An 18,846-nucleotide genomic window follows, 5' to 3' on the forward strand; every position below is an offset into this window, starting at 1 on the left:
CAGCTGCACCTGGGCGCCCACTGAAAAAAAATCCCCCGAAATCACAAATGTCGGACCATTGCTCCCACACCTTAAATGCCAGCCTGTTAAGCTCTTGCTGCTCCTCCCCGGCCATTGGCAGTGCATCTACAGCACCACAGACATCGGGGCTCCGGGCTTTCCCTGACCAACAGGGCTTCGACGTTTACCACCCACTGCACCTGGGCGCCCACTGAAAAAAAACCCCGAAAAATCACGAACATCGGACGATTTCTCCCACACCGAAATTGCCAGCAACACAAGCTCTTACTGCTCCTCACCGCCCATTCCCAGCGCATCTACAGCACCACAGACGTCGGGGCTCCGGGCTTTCCCTGACCAACAGGGCTTCGAAATTTAACTCCAGCTGCACCTGGGAGCCCACTGAAAGTAAAACCCTGAAAAATCACGAACCTCGGACGATTGCTCCCACACCAAAAGTGCCAGCCTGTCAAGCTCTTGCTGCTCCCCACCGGCCACTGGCAGCGCATCTACAGCACCACAGACATCGGGGCTCCGGGGTTTCCCTGATGAACAGGGCTTCGACGTTTACCACCAGCTGAACCTGGGCGCCCACGGAAAAAAAATCCCCCGAAATCACAAACGTCGGACGATTGCTCCCACACCAAAAGTGCCAGCCAGTCAAGCTCTTGCTGCTCCCCACCGGCCACTGGCAGCGCATCTACAGCACCACAGACATCGGTGCTCCGAGCTTTCCCTGACCAACAGGGCTTCGAAATTTACCACCAGCTAAACCTGGGCGCCCACTGAAAAATAATCCCCCGAAATCACAAACGTTGGACAATTGCTTCCACACCGAAAGTGCCAGCCAGTCAAGCTCTTGATGCTCCTCATGGGCCATTGGCAGCGCATCTACAGCACCACAGACATCAGGGCTCCGGGCTTTCCCTGACCAACAGGGCTTCTCCATTTACCACCAGCTGCACAGGTGCGCCCACTGAAATAAAACCCCGAAAAATCACGATCATCGGACGATTGCTCCCACACCAAAAGTGCCAGCGAGTCAAACTCTTACTGCTCCTCACCAGCCATTCCCAGCACATCTACAGCACCACAGACATTACGGCTCCGGGCTTTCCCTGACCAACAGGACTTTGGTGTTTACCACTCACTGCACGTTGGCGACAACTCAAAAAAACATCTCCAGAAATCACAAACGTCGGACGATTGCTCCCACACCTTAAGTGCCAGCCTGTCAAGCTCTTGATGCTCCTCATGGGCAATTGGCAGCGCATGTACAGCACCACAGACATCGGGGCTCCGGGCTTTCCCTGACCAACAGGGCTTCGACGTATACCACCAGCTGCACCTGGGCGCCCACTGAAAAAAACCCCCCAAAATCACGAACTTCGGACGACTGCTTTCACACCGAAAATGCCAGCAAGTCAAGCTCTTGCTGCTGCTCACCGGCCATTGGCAGCGCATCTACAGCACCACAGACATCGGGGCTCTGGGCTTTACCTGACCAACAGGGCTTCGACGTTTACCACCAGCTGCACCTGGGCGCCAACTGAAAAAAACACCCAAAAATCACGAAATTCGGATGACTGCTTTCACACCGAAAGTGCCAGCCAGTCAAGCTCTTGCTGCTCCTCACCGCCCATTCCCAGCACATCTACAGCACCACAGACATCGGGGCTCTGGGCTTTCCCTGACCAACAGGGCTTCGACATATACCACCATTTGCACCTGGGTGCCCACTGAAAAATAATCCCCAAAAACCACGAACGTCGGACGATTGCTCCCACACCGAAAGTGCCAGCCTGTCAAGCTCTTGCTGCTCCTCACCGGCCATTGGCAGCGCATCTACAGCACCACAGACATCGGGGCTCCGGGCTTTCCCTGACCAACAGGGCTTCGACATTTACCACCAGCTGCACCAGGGCGCCCACTGAAAAAAAACACCGAAAAATCATGAATATCAGACGATTGCTCCCACACACTAAAAGTGCCAGCCAGTCAAGCCCTTACTGCTCCTCACCAGCCATTCCCAGTACATCCACAGCACCACAGACCTCGGGGCTCCGGGCTTTCCCTGACCAACAGGACTTCGACGTTTACCACCCGCTGCAAATGGGCGCCCACTGAAAAAAATCCCCGAAAAATCAATAACGTCGGACGATTGCTCCCACACCGAAAGTGCCAGCCAGTCAAGCTCTTGCTGGTCCTCACCAGCCACTGGCAGCGCATCTACAGCACCACAGACATCGGTGCTCCGGGCTTTCCCTGACCAACAGGGCTTCGACATTTACCACCAGCTGAACCTGGTCGCCCACTGAAAAAAAATCCCCCGAAATCACGAACATCGGACGATTGCTCCCACACCGGAAGTGCCAGCCACTCAAGCTCTTGCTCCTCCTCACCGCCCATTCCCAGCGCATTTACAGCAGCACAGACATCAGGGCTTCGGGCTTTCCCTGACCAACAGGGCTTCGACGTTTACCACCCACTGCACCTGGGCGCCCACTGAAAAAAAACCCCGAAAAATCACGAACATCGGACGATTGCTCCCACACCAAAAGTGCCAGCGAGTCAAACTCTTACTGCTCCTCACCAGCCATTCCCAGCACATCTACAGCACCACAGACATTACGGCTGCGGGCTTTCCCTGACCAACAGGACTTTGGTGTTTACCACTCACTGCACGTTGGCGACAACTCAAAAAAACATCTCCAGAAATCCCAAATGTCGGACGATTGCTCCCACACCTTAAGTGCCAGCCTGTCAAGCTCTTGATGCTCCTCATGGGCAATTGGCAGCGCATGTACAGGACCACAGACATCGGGGCTCCGGGCTTTCCCTGACCAACAGGGCTTCGACGTTTACCACCAGCTGCACCTGGGCGCCCACTGAAAAAAAATCCCCCGAAATCACAAACGTCGGACGATTGCTCCCACACCTTAAATGCCAGCCTGTTAAGCTCTTGCTGCTCCTCCCCGGCCATTGGCAGTGCATCTACAGCACCACAGACATCGGGACTCCGGGGTTTCCCTGACCAACAGGGCTTCGACGTTTACCACCCACTGCACCTGGGCGCCCACTGAAAAAAAACCCCGAAAAATCACGAACATCGGACGATTGCTCCCACACCGAAATTGCCAGCAACACAAGCTCTTGCTGCTCCTCACCGCCCATTCCCAGCGCATCTACAGCACCACAGACGTCGGGGCTCCGGGCTTTCCCTGACCAACAGGGCTTCGAAATTTAACTCCAGCTGCACCTGGGAGCCCACTGAAAGTAAAACCCTGAAAAATCAGGAACATCGGACGATTGCTCCCACACCGAAAGTGCCAGCCTGTCAAGCTCTTGCTGCTCCCCACCGGCCACTGGCAGCGCATCTACAGCACCACAGACATCGGGGCTCTGGGGTTTCCCTGATGAACAGGGCTTCGACGTTTACCACCAGCTGAACCTGGGCGCCCACTGAAAAAAAATCCCCCGAAATCACAAACGTCGGACGATTGCTCCCACACCAAAAGTGCCAGCCAGTCAAGCTCTTGCTGCTCCCCACCGGCCATTGGGAGCGCATCTACAGCACCACAGACATCGGTGCTCCGAGCTTTCCCTGACCAACAGGGCTTCGAAATTTACCACCAGCTAAACCTGGGCGCCCACTGAAAAATAATCCCCCGAAATCACAAACGTTGGACAATTGCTTCCACACCGAAAGTGCCAGCCAGTCAAGCTCTTGATGCTCCTCATGGGCCATTGGCAGCGCATCTACAGCACCACAGACATCGGGGCTCCGGGCTTTCCCTGACCAACAGGGCTTCTCCATTTACCACCAGCTGCACAGGTGCGCCCACTGAAATAAAACCCCGAAAAATCACGATCATCGGACGATTGCTCCCACACCAAAAGTGCCAGCGAGTCAAACTCTTACTGCTCCTCACCAGCCATTCCCAGCACATCTACAGCACCACAGACATTACGGCTCCGGGCTTTCCCTGACCAACAGGACTTTGGTGTTTACCACTCACTGCACGTTGGCGACAACTCAAAAAAACATCTCCAGAAATCACAAACGTGGGACGATTGCTCCCACACCTTAAGTGCCAGCCTGTCAAGCTCTTGATGCTCCTCATGGGCAATTGGCAGCGCATGTACAGGACCACAGACATCGGGGCTCCGGGCTTTCCCTGACCAACAGGGCTTCGACGTTTACCACCAGCTGCACCTGGGCGCCCACTGAAAAAAAATCCCCCGAAATCACAAACGTCGGACGATTGCTCCCACACCTTAAATGCCAGCCTGTTAAGCTCTTGCTGCTCCTCCCCGGCCATTGGCAGCGCATCTACAGCACCACAGACATCGGGGCTCCGGGCTTTCCCTGACCAACAGGGCTTCGACGTTTACCACCCACTGCACCGGGGCGCCCACTGAAAAAAAACCCCGAAAAATCACGACCATCGGACGATTGCTCCCACACCGAAATTGCCAGCAACACAAGCTCTTGCTGCTCCTCACCGCCCATTCCCAGCGCATCTACAGCACCACAGACGTCGGGGCTCCGGGCTTTCCCTGACCAACAGGGCTTCGAAATTTAACTCCAGCTGCACCTGGGAGCCCACTGAAAGTAAAACCCTGAAAAATCACGAACGTCGGACGATTGCCCCCACACCGAAAGTGCCAGCCAGTCAAGCTCTTGATGCTCCCCACCGGCCACTGGCAGCGCATCTACAGCACCACAGACATCGGGGCTCTGGGGTTTCCCTGATGAACAGGGCTTCGACGTTTACCACCAGCTGAACCTGGGCGCCCACTGAAAAAAAATCCCCCGAAATCACAAACGTCGGACGATTGCTCCCACACCAAAAGTGCCAGCCAGTCAAGCTCTTGCTGCTCCCCACCGGCCATTGGCAGCGCATCTACAGCACCACAGACATCGGTGCTCCGAGCTTTCCCTGACCAACAGGGCTTCGAAATTTACCACCAGCTAAACCTGGGCGCCCACTGAAAAAAAATCCCCCGAAATCACAAACGTTGGACAATTGCTTCCACACCGAAAGTGCCAGCCAGTCAAGCTCTTGATGCTCCTCATGGGCCATTCCCAGCGCATCTACAGCACCACAGACATCGGGGCTCCGGGCTTTCCCTGACCAACAGGGCTTCTCCATTTACCACCAGCTGCACAGGTGCGCCCACTGACATATAATCCGCAAAAATCACGATCATCGGACGATTGCTCCCACACCAAAAGTGCCAGCGAGTCAAACTCTTACTGCTCCTCACCAGCCATTCCCAGCACATCTACAGCACCACAGACATTACGGCTCCGGGCTTTCCCTGACCAACAGGACTTTGGTGTTTACTACTCACTGCACGTTGGCGACAACTCAAAAAAACATCTCCAGAAATCACAAACGTCGGACGATTGCTCCCACACCTTAAGTGCCAGCCTGTCAAGCTCTTGATGCTCCTCATGGGCAATTGGCAGCGCATGTACAGCACCACAGACATCGGGGCTCCGGGCTTTCCCTGACCAACAGGGCTTCAACGTTTACCACCAGCTGCACCTGGGCGCCCACTGAAAAAAAACCCTGAAAAATCACGAACATCGGACGATTGCTCCCACACCGAAAGTGCCAGCAACACAAGCTCTTGCTGCTCCTCACCGCCCATTCCCAGCGCACCTACAGCACCACAGACGTCGGGGCTCCGGGCTTTCCCTGACCAACAGGGCTTCGACGTTTACCACCAGCTGCACCTGGGCGCCCACTGAAAAAAAATCCCCCGAAATCACAAACGTCGGACCATTGCTCCCACACCTTAAATGCCAGCCTGTTAAGCTCTTGCTGCTCCTCCCCGGCCATTGGCAGTGCATCTACAGCACCACAGACGTCGGGGCTCCGGGCTTTCCCTGACCAACAGGGCTTCGAAATTTAACTCCAGCTGCACCTGGGAGCCCACTGAAAGTAAAACCCTGAAAAATCACGAACGTCGGACGATTGCTCCCACACCAAAAGTGCCAGCCTGTCAAGCTCTTGCTGCTCCCCACCGGCCACTGGCAGCGCATCTACAGCACCACAGACATCGGGGCTCCGGGGTTTCCCTGATGAACAGGGCTTCGACGTTTACCACCAGCTGAACCTGGGCGCCCACGGAAAAAAAATCCCCCGAAATCACAAACGTCGGACGATTGCTCCCACACCAAAAGTGCCAGCCAGTCAAGCTCTTGCTGCTCCCCACCGGCCACTGGCAGCGCATCTACAGCACCACAGACATCGGTGCTCCGAGCTTTCCCTGACCAACAGGGCTTCGAAATTTACCACCAGCTAAACCTGGGCGCCCACTGAAAAATAATCCCCCGAAATCACAAACGTTGGACAATTGCTTCCACACCGAAAGTGCCAGCCAGTCAAGCTCTTGATGCTCCTCATGGGCCATTGGCAGCGCATCTACAGCACCACAGACATCGGGGCTCCGGGCTTTCCCTGACCAACAGGGCTTCTCCATTTACCACCAGCTGCACAGGTGCGCCCACTGAAATAAAACCCCGAAAAATCACGATCATCGGACGATTGCTCCCACACCAAAAGTGCCAGCGAGTCAAACTCTTACTGCTCCTCACCAGCCATTCCCAGCACATCTACAGCACCACAGACATTACGGCTCCGGGCTTTCCCTGACCAACAGGACTTTGGTGTTTACCACTCACTGCACGTTGGCGACAACTCAAAAAAACATCTCCAGAAATCACAAACGTCGGACGATTGCTCCCACACATTAAGTGCCAGCCTGTCAAGCTCTTGATGCTCCTCATGGGCAATTGGCAGCGCATGTACAGCACCACAGACATCGGGGCTCCGGGCTTTCCCTGACCAACTGGGCTTCGACGTATACCAGCAGCTGCACCTGGGCGCCCACTGAAAAAAACCCCCCAAAATCACGAACTTCGGACGACTGCTTTCACACCGAAAATGCCAGCAAGTCAAGGTCTTGCTGCTGCTCACCGGCCATTGGCAGCGCATCTACAGCACCACAGACATCGGGGCTCTGGGCTTTACCTGACCAACAGGGCTTCGACGTTTACCACCAGCTGCACCTGGGCGCCAACTGAAAAAAACACCCAAAAATCACGAAATTCGGATGACTGCTTTCACACCGAAAGTGCCAGCCAGTCAAGCTCTTGCTGCTCCTCACCGCCCATTCCCAGCACATCTACAGCACCACAGACATCGGGGCTCTGGGCTTTCCCTGACCAACAGGGCTTCGACATATACCACCATTTGCACCTGGGTGCCCACTGAAAAATAATCCCCAAAAACCACGAACGTCGGACGATTGCTCCCACACCGAAAGTGCCAGCCTGTCAAGCTCTTGCTGCTCCTCACCGGCCATTGGCAGCGCATCTACAGCAGCACAGACATCGGGGCTCCGGGCTTTCCCTGACCAACAGGGCTTCGACATTTACCACCAGCTGCACCAGGGCGCCCACTGAAAAAAAACACCGAAAAATCATGAATATCAGACGATTGCTCCCACACACTAAAAGTGCCAGCCAGTCAAGCCCTTACTGCTCCTCACCAGCCATTCCCAGTACATCCACAGCACCACAGACGTCGGGGCTCCGGGCTTTCCCTGACCAACAGGACTTCGACGTTTACCACCCGCTGCAAATGGGCGCCCACTGAAAAAAATCCCCGAAAAATCAATAACGTCGGACGATTGCTCCCACACCGAAAGTGCCAGCCAGTCAAGCTCTTGCTGGTCCTCACCAGCCACTGGCAGCGCATCTACAGCACCACAGACATCGGTGCTCCGGGCTTTCCCTGACCAACAGGGCTTCGACATTTACCACCAGCTGAACCTGGGCGCCCACTGAAAAAAAATCCCCCGAAATCACGAACATCGGACGATTGCTCCCACACCGGAAGTGCCAGCCTCTCAAGCTCTTGCTCCTCCTCACCGCCCATTCCCAGCGCATTTACAGCAGCACAGACATCAGGGCTTCGGGCTTTCCCTGACCAACAGGGCTTCGACGTTTACCACCCACTGCACCTGGGCGCCCACTGAAAAAAAATCCCCCGAAATCACAAACGTCGGACGATTGCTCCCACACCTTAAATGCCAGCCTGTTAAGCTCTTGCTGCTCCTCCCCGGCCATTGGCAGCGCATCTACAGCACCACAGACATCGGGGCTCCGGGCTTTCCCTGACCAACAGGGCTTCGACGTTTACCACCCACTGCACCTGTGCGCCCACTGAAAAAAAACCCCGAAAAATCACGACCATCGGACGATTGCTCCCACACCGAAATTGCCAGCAACACAAGCTCTTGCTGCTCCTCACCGCCCATTCCCAGCGCATCTACAGCACCACAGACGTCGGGGCTCCGGGCTTTCCCTGACCAACAGGGCTTCGAAATTTAACTCCAGCTGCACCTGGGAGCCCACTGAAAGTAAAACCCTGAAAAATCACGAACGTCGGACGATTGCCCCCACACCGAAAGTGCCAGCCAGTCAAGCTCTTGATGCTCCCCACCGGCCACTGGCAGCGCATCTACAGCACCACAGACATCGGGGCTCTGGGGTTTCCCTGATGAACAGGGCTTCGACGTTTACCACCAGCTGAACCTGGGCGCCCACTGAAAAAAAATCCCCCGAAATCACAAACGTCGGACGATTGCTCCCACACCAAAAGTGCCAGCCAGTCAAGCTCTTGCTGCTCCCCACCGGCCATTGGCAGCGCATCTACAGCAGCACAGACATCGGGGCTCCGGGCTTTCCCTGACCAACAGGGCTTCGACATTTACCACCAGCTGCACCAGGGCGCCCACTGAAAAAAAACACCGAAAAATCATGAATATCAGACGATTGCTCCCACACACTAAAAGTGCCAGCCAGTCAAGCCCTTACTGCTCCTCACCAGCCATTCCCAGTACATCCACAGCACCACAGACGTCGGGGCTCCGGGCTTTCCCTGACCAACAGGACTTCGACGTTTACCACCCGCTGCAAATGGGCGCCCACTGAAAAAAATCCCCGAAAAATCAATAACGTCGGACGATTGCTCCCACACCGAAAGTGCCAGCCAGTCAAGCTCTTGCTGGTCCTCACCAGCCACTGGCAGCGCATCTACAGCACCACAGACATCGGTGCTCCGGGCTTTCCCTGACCAACAGGGCTTCGACATTTACCACCAGCTGAACCTGGGCGCCCACTGAAAAAAAATCCCCCGAAATCACGAACATCGGACGATTGCTCCCACACCGGAAGTGCCAGCCTCTCAAGCTCTTGCTCCTCCTCACCGCCCATTCCCAGCGCATTTACAGCAGCACAGACATCAGGGCTTCGGGCTTTCCCTGACCAACAGGGCTTCGACGTTTACCACCCACTGCACCTGGGCGCCCACTGAAAAAAAATCCCCCGAAATCACAAACGTCGGACGATTGCTCCCACACCTTAAATGCCAGCCTGTTAAGCTCTTGCTGCTCCTCCCCGGCCATTGGCAGCGCATCTACAGCACCACAGACATCGGGGCTCCGGGCTTTCCCTGACCAACAGGGCTTCGACGTTTACCACCCACTGCACCTGTGCGCCCACTGAAAAAAAACCCCGAAAAATCACGACCATCGGACGATTGCTCCCACACCGAAATTGCCAGCAACACAAGCTCTTGCTGCTCCTCACCGCCCATTCCCAGCGCATCTACAGCACCACAGACGTCGGGGCTCCGGGCTTTCCCTGACCAACAGGGCTTCGAAATTTAACTCCAGCTGCACCTGGGAGCCCACTGAAAGTAAAACCCTGAAAAATCACGAACGTCGGACGATTGCCCCCACACCGAAAGTGCCAGCCAGTCAAGCTCTTGATGCTCCCCACCGGCCACTGGCAGCGCATCTACAGCACCACAGACATCGGGGCTCTGGGGTTTCCCTGATGAACAGGGCTTCGACGTTTACCACCAGCTGAACCTGGGCGCCCACTGAAAAAAAATCCCCCGAAATCACAAACGTCGGACGATTGCTCCCACACCAAAAGTGCCAGCCAGTCAAGCTCTTGCTGCTCCCCACCGGCCATTGGCAGCGCATCTACAGCACCACAGACATCGGTGCTCCGAGCTTTCCCTGACCAACAGGGCTTCGAAATTTACCACCAGCTAAACCTGGGCGCCCACTGAAAAATAATCCCCCGAAATCACAAACGTTGGACAATTGCTTCCACACCGAAAGTGCCAGCCAGTCAAGCTCTTGATGCTCCTCATGGGCCATTCCCAGCGCATCTACAGCACCACAGACATCGGGGCTCCGGGCTTTCCCTGACCAACAGGGCTTCTCCATTTACCACCAGCTGCACAGGTGCGCCCACTGACATATAATCCGCAAAAATCACGATCATCGGACGATTGCTCCCACACCAAAAGTGCCAGCGAGTCAAACTCTTACTGCTCCTCACCAGCCATTCCCAGCACATCTACAGCACCACAGACATCACGGCTCTGGGCTTTCCCTGACCAACAGGACTTTGACGTTTACCACTCGCTGCACCTTGGCGTCCACTCAAAAAAACTTCTCCAGAAATCACAAACGTCGGACGATTGCTCCCACACCTTAAGTGCCAGCCTGTCAAGCTCTTGATGCTCCTCATGGGCAATTGGCAGCGCATGTACAGCACCACAGACATCGGTGCTCCGGGCTTTCCCTGACCAACAGGGCTTCGACGTTTACCACCAGCTGCACCTGGGCGCCCACTGAAAAAAAACCCCCCAAAATCACGAACGTCGGACGATTGCTCCCACACCAAAAGTGCCAGCCAGTCAAGCTCTTGCTGCTCCCTTCCAGCCAGTGGCAGCGCATCTACAGCACCACAGACATCGGGGCTCCGGGCTTTCCCTGACCAACAGGGCTTCGAAATTTACCACCAGCTAAACCTGGGCGCCCACTGAAAAAAAATCCCCCGAAATCACAAACGTCGGACAATTGCTTCCACACCGAAAGTGCCAGACAGTCAAACTGTTGCTGCTCCTCACTGCCCATTCCCAGCGCATCTACAGCACCACAGACATCGGGGCTCTGGGCTTTCCCTGACCAACAGGACGTCAACATTTACCACCAGCTGCACCATAGCGCCTACTGAAAAAAACACCCTGAAAAATCACGAACATCGGACGATTGCTCCCACAACTTAAGTGCCAGCCTGTTAAGCTCTTGCTGCTCTTCACCGCCCATTCCCAGCACATCTACAGCACCACAGACATCGGTGCTCCGGGCTTTCCCTGACCAACAGGGCTTCGACGTTTACCACCAGCTGCACCTCGGCGCCCACTGAAGTTAAACCCCCAAAAATCACGAACATTGGACGATGGCTCCCACACCTTCAATGGCAGCCTGTCAAGCTCTTGCTGCTCCTCGCCGGCCATTGGCAGCGCATCTACAGCACCACAGACATCGGGGCTCCGGGCTTTCCCTGACCAACAGGGCTTCGACATTTACCACCAGGTGAACCTGGGCACCCCCTTAAAAAAATTCTTCAGAAATCACAAACGTCAATCGATTGCTCCCACACCTTAAGTGCCAGCCTGTCAAGCTCTTGCTGCTCCTCACCATCCATTGGCAGAGCATCTACAGCACCACAGACATCGGGGCTCCGGGCTTTCCCTGACCAAGAGGGCTTCGACATATACCACCAGTTGCATATGGGTGCCCACTGAAAACAAACCCGAAAAATCACGAACATTGGATGATTGCTACCACACCGAAAATGCCAGCAACTCAAGCTCTTGCTACTCCTCATGGGCCATTGGCAGCGCATGTACAGCACCACAGACATCGGGGCTCCGGGCTTTCCCTGACCAACAGGGTTTCGATGTTTACCACCAGCTGCACCTGGGCGCCCACTGAAAAAAATTCTTCAGAAATCACAAACGTCGGACAATTGCTCTCACACCTTAAGTGCCAGCCTGTCAAGCTCTTGCTGCTCCTCATGGGCCATTGGCGGCGCATCTACAGCACCACAGACATCGGGGCTCCGGGCTTTCCCTGACCAACAGGGTTTCGACGTTTACCACCAGCTGCACCTGGGCGCCCACTGAAAAAAATTCTTCAGAAATCACAAACGTCAGACGATTGCTCCCACACCGAAAGTGCCAGCCTGTCAAGCTCTTGCTGCTCCTCCCCGGCCATTGGCAGCGCATCTACAGCACCACAGACATCGGGGCTCTGGCCTTTTCCTGATGAACAGGGCTTCGAAGTTTACGACGCGCTGCACCTGGGCTCACACTGAAAAAAGCCCCCAAAAAATCAGGAACATCGGACGATTTTGCCCACACCGAAAGTGCCAGCAACACAAGCTCTTGCTGCTCCTCAACGGCCATTACCAGCACATCTACAGCAGCACAGACATAGGGGCTCCGGGCTTTCCCTGACGAGCACGGCTTCGACATTTACCACCAGCTGCACCTGGGTGCCCACTGAAAAAAAACACTAAAATATCATGAATGTCAGACGATTGCTCCTACACCGAAAGTGCCAGGAACTCAAGCTCTGGCTGCTCCTCATGGGCCATTGGCAGCTAATCTACAGCACCACAGACATCGGGGCTCCGGGCTTTCCCTGACCAACAGGGCTTCGACATTTACCACCAGCTGCACCTGGGCACCCAGTGAAAAAAAAAAAACAAAAAATCACGAACATCAGACGATTACGCCCACACACAAAGTGCCAGCAACACAAGCTCTTGCTGCTCCTCACGGGCCATTGGCAGCACATCTACAGCACCACAGACATCGGGGCTCTGGGCTTTCCCTGACCAACAGGGCTTCGACATATACCACCATTTGCACCTGGGTGCCCACTGAAAAATAATCCCCAAAAATCACTAACGTCGGACTATTGCTCCTACACCGAAAGTGCCAGCCAGTCAAGCTCTTGCTGCTCCTCACCGGCCATTGGCAGCGCATCTACAGCACCACAGACATCGGGGCTCCGGGCTTTCCCTGACGAACACACAGGTCTCTCTCTCTCTCGCGCCCACACGCTCTCTGTCTCTTGCCCACACACTCTCTCTCTCTCTCGCGCCCACACGCTCTCTGTCTCTCGCCCACACTCTCTCTCTCTCTCTCTCGCCCACACACACTCTCTCTCGCCCACACACTCTCTCTCTCTCGCCCACACTCCCTCTCTCTCTCTCACACCCACACTCTCTCTCTCCCCCACACTCTCTCTCTCTCTCACCCACACACTCTCTCTCGCTCACCCACAGACTCTCTCCCGCTCACCCACACACTCTCTCTCGCTGACCCACACACTCTCTCTCTCTCGCCCACACTCTCTCTCGCCCACCCACACTCCCCCCCTCTCTCTCACACCCATACTCTCTCCCCCCCCCACTCTCTCTCTCACCCACCCTCTCTCTCTCTCACCCACACACTCTCTCTCACACACACACCCTCTCCCTCACACTCACCCTCTCTCCCACACTCACTCTCTCTCCGCCACACTCTCTCTCTGTCACACACACTCTCTCACACTCTCTCCCACACTCTCTCTCACAGTCACACACTCTCTCTCTCACACTCTCTCTCTCACACTCTCCCTCACACTCCCTCTCTCACATCCTCCCTCTCTCACACTATCTCTCTCTCACACACACTCTCTCTCTCTCACACTCTCTCTCTCCCTCACACACACTCTCTCTCCCTCTCACACACTCTCTCTCACTCTCTCTCACACACTCTCTGACACACTCTCTCTCACACTCTCTCTCTCACACTCTCTCTCACACACACTCTCTGTCACACACACTCTCTCTCACACACACTCTCTCTCTCTGTCACACACACTCTCTCACACTCTCTCTCACACTCTCTCTTACACCCCCTCCCTCACATTCTCCCTCCCTCACACTATCTCTCTCTCACACACACACTCCCTCTCACACACTCTCTCTCCCTCTCACACACTCTCTCTCCCTCTCACACACTCTCTCTCACACTCTCTCTCTCACACGCTCTCTCTCACACTCTCTCTCACACACACACTCTCTCACACACACACTCTCTCACACACTCTCTCTCTCTCACACACACACTCTCTCTGCCACACACTCTCTCTCCCTCTCACACACTCTCTCTCCCTCTCACACACTCTCTCTCACACACTCTCTCTCACACACCCCCTCTCACACACTCCCTCTCACTCTCTCTCTTACACACTCTCTCTCTTCCACGCCCTCCCCCTCTCCCACACACTCTCTCTCTCTGCCGCACACTCTCTCTCTGTCACACTCTACCTCTCTCTCTCACACACCCCCTCCCGCTCACTCTCTCTCCCATACACACTCTCTCTCACACTCTCTCTCTCTCACACTCTCTCTCTCATACTCTCACTCTCACACACACTCTCTCTCACACACACTCTCTCTCACACACACACTCTCCCTCTCTGTCACACACACTCCCTCACACTCTCTCTCACAGTCGCACACTCTCTCACACACTCTCTCTCACACGCTCCCTCTCACACTCTCTCTCACACTCTCACTCTCACACACTCTCTCGCTCACACACACACACTCTCTCTCACTCTCTCCCACACACTCTCTCACTCTCTCTCTCACACACACACTCTCTCTCACACACTCCCTCTCACACACCCCCTCTCACACACTCCCTCTCACACACTTCCTCTCACACACTCTCTCTCACTCTCCCTCTTACACTCTCTCTCCCTCTCTCTCACACACAAAGTCTCTCTGTCGCACACTCTCTCTCTGTCACACTCCACCTCTCCCTCTCACACACCCTCTCCCTCTCACTCTCTCTCCCATACACACTCTCTCTCACACTCTCTCTCACACACACGCTCTCTCTCATACTCTCACTCTCACACTCTCTCTCTCACACACTCTCTCTCACACACTCTCCCTCACACACTCTCCCTCGCGCTCTCTCTCTCTCACACACTCCCTCTCTGTCACACACACACTCTCTCAGTCACACACACTCTCTCTCTCTCACACATACTCTCTCACACACACTCTCTCTCACACTCTCTCTCACACACTCTCTCTCACACTCTCTCTCACACTCTCTCTCTCACACTCTCTCTCACACTCTCCCTCACTCTCTCTCACTCTCTCTCCCTCACTCTCTCTCACACACACCCTCTCTCACACACACTCTCTCCCACACACTCCCACACTCTCTCTCTCTCTCACACTCACACTCTCTCTCACACACACTCTTTCTCTCACACTCTCTCTCACACACACGCTCTCTCATACTCTCACTCTCACACACTCTCTCTCGCTCTCACACACTCTCTCCCGCTCTCACACACTCTCTCTCGCTCACACACTCCCTCGCTCACACACACACACACTCTCTCTCACACTCTCTCTCTCACACTCTCCCTCTTTCACACACTCTCTCTCATACACTCTCGCATACACTCTCTCTCACACACTCGCTCTCACACACTCTCTCTCACACACCCTCTCTCGCGCTCTCTCTCACACACTCCCTCTCTGTCACACACACACTCTCTCTGTCACACACTCTCTCTCTGTCACACACTCTCTCTCCCACACTCTCTTTCACACTCCCGCCCTCATACTCTCGCTCTCTCTCACACTCTCTCTCACTCTCTCTCACACTCCATCTCTCTCTCACACTCTCTCTCTCTCACACTCTCTCTCACACACTCTCTCTCACACATTCTCTCTCTCACACACTCTCTCTCTCACACTCTCTTTCACACTCCCGCCCTCATACTCTCGCTCTCTCTCACACTCTCTCTCACACTCCATCTCTCTCTCACTCTCTCTCTCACACTCTCTCTCACACACTCTCTCTCTCACACACTCTCTCTCTCACACACTCTCTCTCTCTCACACTCTCTCTCACATACACACTCTCTCTCACACTCTCTCTCTCTGTGTCACACACACACTCTCTCTCACACACACGCTCTATCTCTCTCACTCTCTCTCTCGCGCGCTCTCTCACACTCGCTCTCTCTCTCACACTCACTCTCTCACACTCTCTCTCTCTCTCTTTTTCTCACACTCACTCTCTCTCTCTCTCTGTTCTGGTTTTGTTAGTGAGGGGGGGCTTAAGGTGGTAGCTTCTGTAGGAAACTGCTAGAAGTCGCTCCCCTTTGTTCAGTGGACTCGGCCGGGCCTAGGGCGGACCCACTGCTGGCCAAGGCCGTGCCAATTGGTAGCAGAACGTCCCGTGATAACGCCTCTGTGATAACGTATTTAAGTAGGGGAAAACAGGAAAAAGAGGAGGAGAAGATGTGAAGCAACTGAGTGGGGGGCAGAGAGGGGGAGGCGCGAGCCTCATGGGCCTTGCAGGCCTCACCCTCTGGCCTCCCACCGGGCAGCCGACTGGGCCCAACTCGGCCCCGCCTGGCTGCAAGAAGTGGAGAGGAGATGAGAAGTGAATAAGATGTAAAAAGGATCCTGAGAGACGTCTGCCAGCCTGTTGTGAGGAACGGCTGCAGACGCCAAGGTCAGTGAAGAAGGAGGGGGAGGAGTAACACAGCTCCTGGCCAAGATTCCTCTGCAACTCGTGGTGAAGACCATGGTGGAGCGGGTTGTCCCCCTGCAGCCCATGGAGGTCCATGGAGGGGCAGAGATCCACCTGCAGCCCGTGGAGGACCCCATGCCGGAGCAGGTGGAGGCCTGAAGGAGGCTGTGGCCTGTGGAGGGCCCGCTGGGACAGCTGTTCTAGAGGGACTGCACCCCGTGGAAGAGATGACCCACGCCGGAGCAGTTTCAGGAAGGACTGTGGCCTGTGGGAGGGACCCCACGCTGGAGCAGAGGAGGAATGCGAGGAGTTCTTCCCCCGACGATGATACAGCGGCGTAAAACAACGCGTGATGAACTGACCGCGACCCCCATTCCCTTTCCCGCCCCGTGCCGCTTGGGAGGGGAAGGTAGTAGAGATAATGTTAAGCCCAGGAAGAGGGAGGGGTGGGGGAAGGTTATCTTGTTCCCTGTCTCATTCTCCTGCTAATTTTAGTAATAAATGAATAGTTTTCCCCAAGTCGAGTCTGTTTTGCCCGTAACGGTAACTTTAAGGATTTCTCCCTGTCCTTATCTCAAACCTTGAGCCGTTTTCCTTATATCATCTCCCCCTATTCTCTTGGAGGGTGGGGGGGGCGAGAGAGAGACTGCGTAGTCTGGTCCCGATCGGGGCTGAACTACGACACTGTCCCGCACGACATCCTTCTCTCTGAACTAGAGAGATATGGGTTTGATGGATGGAGCACTCTGTGGATAAGGAGTTGGCTGGATGGCCGCACTCAGAGAGTGGTGGTCAACAGTTCCATGTCCATGTGGAGACTGGTCACGAGTGGCGTCCCTCAGGGGTCTGTGTTGGGCCCGGCCCTGTTCAACATCTTTGTCAGCAACAGTGGGACAGTGGGATAGAGTGCACCCTCAGCAAGTTCGCCAATGACACCAAGTTGTGTGGTGCTGTTGACATGCTGGCGGGGAGGGATGCCATCCAGAGGGACCTGGACAGGCTGGAGAGGTGGGCCCGTGCCAACCTCATGAAGTTCAACCAGGCCAAGTGCAAGGTCCTGCTCCTGGGTCGTGGCAATCCCAGGCACGAATACAGGCTGGGCAGGGAATCGATGGAGAGCAGACCAGAGGAGAAGGACTTGGGAGTGATGGTGGACGAGAAGCTTAACATGAGCCGGCAATGCGCCCTTGCAGCCCAGAAGGCCAACCGCATCCTGGGCTGCATCCAGAGGAGCGTGGCCAGCAGGTCGAGGGAGGTGATTCTCCCCCTCTACTCTGCCCTGGTGAGACCCCACCTGGAGTACTGTGTCCAGTTCTGGAGCCCCCAACACAAGAAGGATATGGACCAGTTGGAGAAGGTCCAGAGGAGGGCCACGAAGATGATCAGAGAGCTTGAGTGCCTCTCCTGTGATGCCAGGCTGAGAGAGTTGGGGCTGTTCAGCCTGGAGAAGAGGAGGCTCTGGGGAGATCTTATAGCCATCTTCCAGTACCTCAAGGGGGCCTACAAGAAAGATAGGGAAAGGCTCTTCAGGAGGGCCTGTTGTGATAGGATGAGGGGTAACGGTTTTAAGGTGGAGGGAGGTAGATTTGGATTGGATATTAGGATTAAATTTTTTAGAATGAGGGATTCTAGAACACTGGAACAGGTTGCCCAGAGAGGTGGTGGATGCCCCATCCCTGGAAACGTTCAAGGCCAGGCTGGATGAGGCTCTGAGCAACCTGATCTAGTTGGGGATGTCCCTGCTCCTTGCAGGGGGGATGGACTAGATGACCTTTGAAGGTCCCTTCCAACCCTAACCATTCTATGATTCTATGATTCTATATGGACTGATTCAAGGTATGCTTTTGGAGTAGTGCATGCCCATGGAGCCATATGGAAAGTGAGAGAAATGCTGACAGCACAAGGAACATCCATCAAACATCGAGAGAAAAAAAAATTCTGCACTTGCTCCAAGTGGTGCAGAAACCCAAAGAAGTTGCGATTATGAACTACAAAGCCCACCAATTTGGGAATTCCCCAGAGAATATTGGAAATGGATTAGCCCATCAAACGGCAGAGGAGGTAGCAGAAAAAGGCATCATGGCAGTAATACCAGTTAAAAAAAAATGAAATTTGAACAACAAACTCCAAATTACAGTAAGGTTGCTTTGGAACTAGCTAAATCACTTAATTCAAATAAAAATGGAAAATGATGGATGATTACTCCTAAAAATCAAGTTGTGGTCTCACCACAATCGATGCTAAGAACAGAAAAATTCATTGGGACATAGAGACAATGATCAGTGATTGAAGAGGAAAGGTAATTAGTGTTAGCATGACAAAATTAATAAAATCA

Source organism: Chlamydotis macqueenii, chromosome 4, assembly GCF_036417535.1.
Source record: "Chlamydotis macqueenii isolate bChlMac1 chromosome 4, bChlMac1.mat, whole genome shotgun sequence".
NCBI classification, from domain to species: domain Eukaryota; kingdom Metazoa; phylum Chordata; class Aves; order Otidiformes; family Otididae; genus Chlamydotis; species Chlamydotis macqueenii.